Genomic DNA, 6,000 nt, shown 5'->3' with positions numbered 1-6,000 from the left:
TCAATGATCCTCTAGATAGTATACCACTGTCAAAAACAGAAATGAAAAACCTTTTTTCCACCAAAAACAGAAACAATGACCTTAGATCTTTTACAGAAACATCATCATCTAGACCCAATTACTAGACAAGTTAACTCTTGGCTCAAATATAAAACAAAACGTGTAAAAGGGATATCAAAATTTTAGGAAACAAAACACTTTTTAGATACCTCAGAAAATTTAAAAAGACAACCGTAAATGAGAAAAACGATATTTTGGGATACCAAACACCTGAAGCAAAAGTACCTTTCTTCCTTTAAGTATGATACTCATAGCATTTCCTATTTCTCATTCTTTAATTTCAAAAAGACATACCGGATCTGAAAAAAAAATGTAATCAAAAAATTTAGAAAAAATTTTACTTTCCAAATGCGCTAATTTCGAATGAATTTTTATGTAACGACTGTATAACATGCCTTTTGAACATTCCATATGCACATCAGAAACAAATAGCAGAAGAACAAGACTCTAAAGGATAACATTTATATTACAACCACAGAATCTCATTTGAAACAAAAGGAACAGTATCACCATCTTTCACCAATACACTTGCCCTCAAAATCTGACGACTTTTCCAAAAAATAACGAGCAAGTAAAGTCCCAATTCAACTACTTGATAAGGTTAATAGACTACTAGATATCTTGGCACAATGAGAAATTATTTCTACATTTTTAAAAGAAGAACAGTCAAACGGAATCACATTCAAAAATCCCGTCATTATTCGCGCTAAAGGAGAATCCTACAATTTTTTTTCTAGGTGCTAGATACCTCAGTTGACTGATTGATGAATGTCAATGTAGTTGCCCTTAGAACCAATTCGTTTAACCCTCACTAAATTAAACGGACAATACCTCACAACAGCTGACATGAATAGCGCATATAATCAAAGTCTACTAGATGTTAAGTCACGACGCTACACAATTCTATATTGGAAATCAGCAATACGACTTCAAAAGATTTTTCTAAAGAGTCTTCCTGAGACCTGCAGCTTTTTATGCCTTTTTGGTAAAAGTCTCATCCACTCAAACTTAACAAAAATGTCGGAACCCATTTAGACGACGTTTTCTTGCAATTGCAAACCGAAACACGAAATGTTTCAAGTATTAAATATCACCAAACACTACTTAGGAACAGATGAAAGAGGAACGATCACTCCAATAAAATCTCATCAAACAAGAAGAAACTCCAAAAATTTGATAGAATGCTAATTTTTTGACTTCAATATGTATATAAAATGTAATTCTACCTGAGACCATTTAAAATAACCATTAGACAACAAAATAAAATTGAATGAACAACAGAACACCAAAAAGATTTAAAGAAAAAAACATTTCTCACTGAACAAATATCAAATACGACTCCAGATCCAGACCAATATTATTATGCAATGTGCGACTTTAAATTTGATATCGGCGCTACATTATTATTACAATCGCATAACCGAACGAATAAAATGAATCTTACCTCAGCAAAATTCAAGATTTTTATTACAAGCAGAACTTAGACTCTCTACATTTATGAGAGAATGTACAGCTATAATACACAATCTCACAAAAGATGAATTTTTAATCCTTGGATCAAAAACACAACAGTTTTATTTACAGATCATAAACCTATAATTTTCTTCTTTACTCAAAATAAAATCAAAACCACTGAGTTTGTAGACTTCATTTAATTCTAATGAAATTTCCAAAGTTACATATAGACTGGACTGCAGGGAAAAGTCTTGCTCTACTAGATACACTCTGTCGAAGTGCACCGCTCGAACTAATGACAATAAAAACGTCTGTGGAAACACAGCAAAATGTAAAAGTTCAATTTTTTGATAAATTTTTCTTTTGTTCTCAGAATTTATAGCTAAACGTCTATCTTATAAAACGAATAGAAATCATCAAGTTGTGCTTGCATTGTTTTTGGAACGAAAAATTCGCTGCTACAAAATTAATTGAAATTTTGCAATCTCCAAGGAAGTTAGTTCAAAACAGCATCAACCCAAAAAACTAATATCATTCAAACCCTAAACTTAAACTTTTCTAAATTTAAATTTTATATAAATTTAACAAGGCTTATCGCTGTTTTCTCTCAAATCAACTTTTTTAAAAAACAGATCATCAAGGCTTTCCTTAGATCATTAAATTAACTTAAAGTAATTCCCTCAAATTATGATCATCAACGCCTCACTTGGATCAAATTAGATCAATCTTGTTCTCCCAACCACATTTTTCTCAGTATCTAACGACCTGAGATGTCGATTCACTCTCCAAACCTAACAAACGACCTAGGAACTATATAAACTTTGAAAAAAAAAGCTTTTTATTTAAAACAGACAGTGAAGTACTTCGGCAACTCATCCCTCAATTGCCTCATAAGTGACTCAGACTAAAACACTTGAAACTGAGTAAGTCATAACATATTATCTAAAAATCTACCTGTGTTCTAACTATACCTGTTGGTTTACTATTCTCGAACCCTTGATCGCAAATCAAAACACCTAATTGAGCTTAAGTAAGTCCATCATATATTAAAACCTAATCATGAGAAAGGAAAAAAATCTTTCTCACGAAATAATATATTTTCTCTCCAACCCGTCAATTACGACAATCTATGCCCCAAGTTAGGATAACAACACAAAAATTGTAAGAACTAACAGTTTAGGAAAACAAAACTCTAACCCCCGAGTGATTGCATCCGTTATCGTAAAATTTATGTCATGAGATAATTTAGGCAGTTAACAAACACAAATATTGAATTTTTGTTTAATTAAAAGCGAAAGGTTTGATCTTGTAATTACACTTCACTAGCAAACAATGGTATCTAACAGATCAAAAGGACAAACATGTAAAAAGACAATGATAACAACACAAAAAACAAATTGTTCAAAGACGATTTTTAAAAAGACGAAACACAAGTCTCAGCATCAGATACAAACACGATACTGGAACTTCAGGATTCAAAAGATTCGATGAACACGAAAAAACCGTTAGAAAATCAAAAATGTTTTTCTGAATCAGAAGCTACATCAACATTATCAATATAAGAAAAACGCAGAATTAAGAATTCTTACAGTAATAAACCATTGGGTCTAGATAAATGAAATCAACCAAAACTACATTTAAAGTTGCACATTAACATTTTCAAAATAAAAAAAGACATTTCCCAAATTCTTCAACCCAGAAAACTCTCTAAAACTTCGATGATTCAGCGTTATAAATTAGTAATAAATCGGAGGGTTCGCAAAACAGACATGGTACCCTCCAAGACTGAAACTACAGGGTTTAAATAAAACCCTTCCCACTCGAAAAATATTAACGATTTGACAGTTTACACAGTCTTTCGAAAATATCTTTCGAAAATCTTTTTTTTTCTGTGTACGTTTATCTGCGCTGCGCTTCGTTTTCGCTTAACCGCAAATTTAGGAGATTCTATTGGATTCTATTCTTGACTAAGGGAAGTGAATATAAGCGAATAACTTCCGACAAAGATAGGCAAGGCAAGTGAAATTTGTCGACAAATAAGAAAAAGCGTAGAAACGTGAAGTTAAGAAATCATCACACCCAGTTATTTGCAATTCGTTTTTTTTAAATCGGAGGGTTCTTCTTAAATACTTTGAAAAAACTAAGCTTTTTATTTAAAACAGACAGTGAAGTACTTCGGCTACTCAGCCCTCAATTGCCTCTTAGATGACTCAGGCTAAAACACTTGAAACTGAGTAAGTCATAACATATTATCAAATATCCTCCTGTGTTCTAACTATACCTGTTGGTTAACTATTCTCGAACCCTTGATCACAAAACAAAACGCCTAATTGAGCTTAAGTAAGTCCATCATATTTTAAAACATGATCATGAGAAAGGAAAAGAATCTTTCTCACGAATTGATACACTTTCTATCCAGCCCGTCAGTTACGACAATCTATGCCCCAAGTTAGGATAACAACACAAAAATTGTAAGAACTAAATTTTAAGAAAACGAAGCTCTAACCCCCGAGTGATTGCATCCGTTATCGTAAAATTTATGTCATGAGATGATTTAGGCATTTAACAAACACAAATATTGAATTTTTGTTTAATTAAAAGCGAAAGGTTTGATCTTGTAATTACACTTCACTAGCAAACAATGATATCTAACAGATCAAAAGGACAAACATGTAAAAAGACAATGATAACAACACAAAAAACAAATTGTTCAAAGACGATTTTTAAAAAGACGAAACACAAGTCTCAGCATCAGATACAAACACGATACTGGAACTTCAGGATTCAAAAGATTCGATGAACACGAAAAAACCGTTAGAAAACCAAAAATGTTTTTCTGAATCAGAAACTACATCACCATTATCAATATATGAAAAGACGTTGATAACAACACAAAAAACAAATTGTTCAAATACGATTTTTAAAAAGACGAAACACAAGTCTCAGCATCAGATACAAACACGATACTGGACCTTCAGGATTCAAAAGGTTCGATGAACACAAAAAAATCGTTAGAAAATCAAAAATGTTTTTCTGAATCAGAAACTACATCACCATTATCAATATACGAAAAACGCAGAATTAAGAATTCATACAGTAATAAACCATTAGGTCTATATAATTGGAATCGACCAAAAATACCTTAAAAGTTACACAATAACATTTTCAAAACAAAAAAAATGACCGAATACAAAAAAATCGACGACAATTGACTACTCCCAATTTTTTTATAAAACCAGGACGTGATCTTGCTTGAGTACAAGTACAAATTTGTCACAACTTATTTGTAAACTTATTTGAAAATATTTACAGCCCATGTAAACAAGATTTTCCCGAAATAGGAAAAAAAAACAAAGTCTTGACCACTACCTAAAAGGATTATAAAATATAACATCACACTATGCTATATTTCCAATCAAAACCTTTTCACCCAAACGAAACCACCATGCACAAAAATACAAACAGATGATATAGACCTAGAATTCTTAAATGTTTTAACAGAATATAAAAATATATCAACAACACCAAAATTCACAAAGAGCATTTTCAAAATTCACTAATGATGTTTTTTCATTATTTACAGCTGTATATTTATGAAGGAAATGGAAGAAACACAAAATGTATCATTGCTTCAATTATAGCGATACTCAACTGTAAGACATGAAATAAATCGATAAATAGATAAAATCCGAGAAAAATCATGAAACTTCACAAAATGTCAAACAGAAACTAAAGCATGCTTCGTAATTGACTATTTCGTCCATAACATCAACTTCGTAGGACGATCAGAAAACATTTTTTTAGTAAAAAGCTCAGACGTGAAAATCTATTAGCAGACAAAACAGATTATGTTTAGGACCCTGATTTGTCTCATTCATCATTTGTTAAAATAACAACTGATAATAAAAGTGCAGCATTTACTTCTATCTCCGTAACTAGAGACTTTGTTAAAAAAAACACCACCTATTTTTGTTGCTACACTTTTAAATTAAAATGCAGTGTTCACTGATAGAACACGAAATAATAGCTTAAATTCCAAATCCATTATAAGACAAAAAATTTCAAAAGAAACAACAATTCCTACACTACAAGATATTCAAACTCCATTAAGTTCGTCGAGACAATGCCGACAACAACAGAACAAAGCATTTCTCCCATTCACCCGAACAATAACAACAACACAAAATAAAAAAAACCGCGTTTCCACAAGCAACCACACAAATAGTCGAGACAATGCCGACAACAACAGAACAAAGCATTTCTCCCATTCACCCGAACAATAACAACAACACAAAATAAAAAAAACCGCGTTTCCACAAGCAAACACACAATCAACAATAAAAAATTCCGATATCCCGAAATATTCACAAATCGATTATCAGACATTTAGACCAACAACGACATCACGACAGTTAAGCAAACAGAAAACGACCTATAGAAATGATTTTTCAGACCAAAATTACAAATTTTTTGCGAATACTAACA

The sequence above is a fragment of the Symsagittifera roscoffensis genome, chromosome 1 (assembly GCF_963678635.1).
Source record: "Symsagittifera roscoffensis chromosome 1, txSymRosc1.1, whole genome shotgun sequence".
In the NCBI taxonomy this organism is placed as follows: Eukaryota; Metazoa; Xenacoelomorpha; order Acoela; family Convolutidae; genus Symsagittifera; species Symsagittifera roscoffensis.
The sequence above is the reverse complement of the archived record's forward strand: the minus strand, read 5'-3'. Positions refer to the sequence as shown.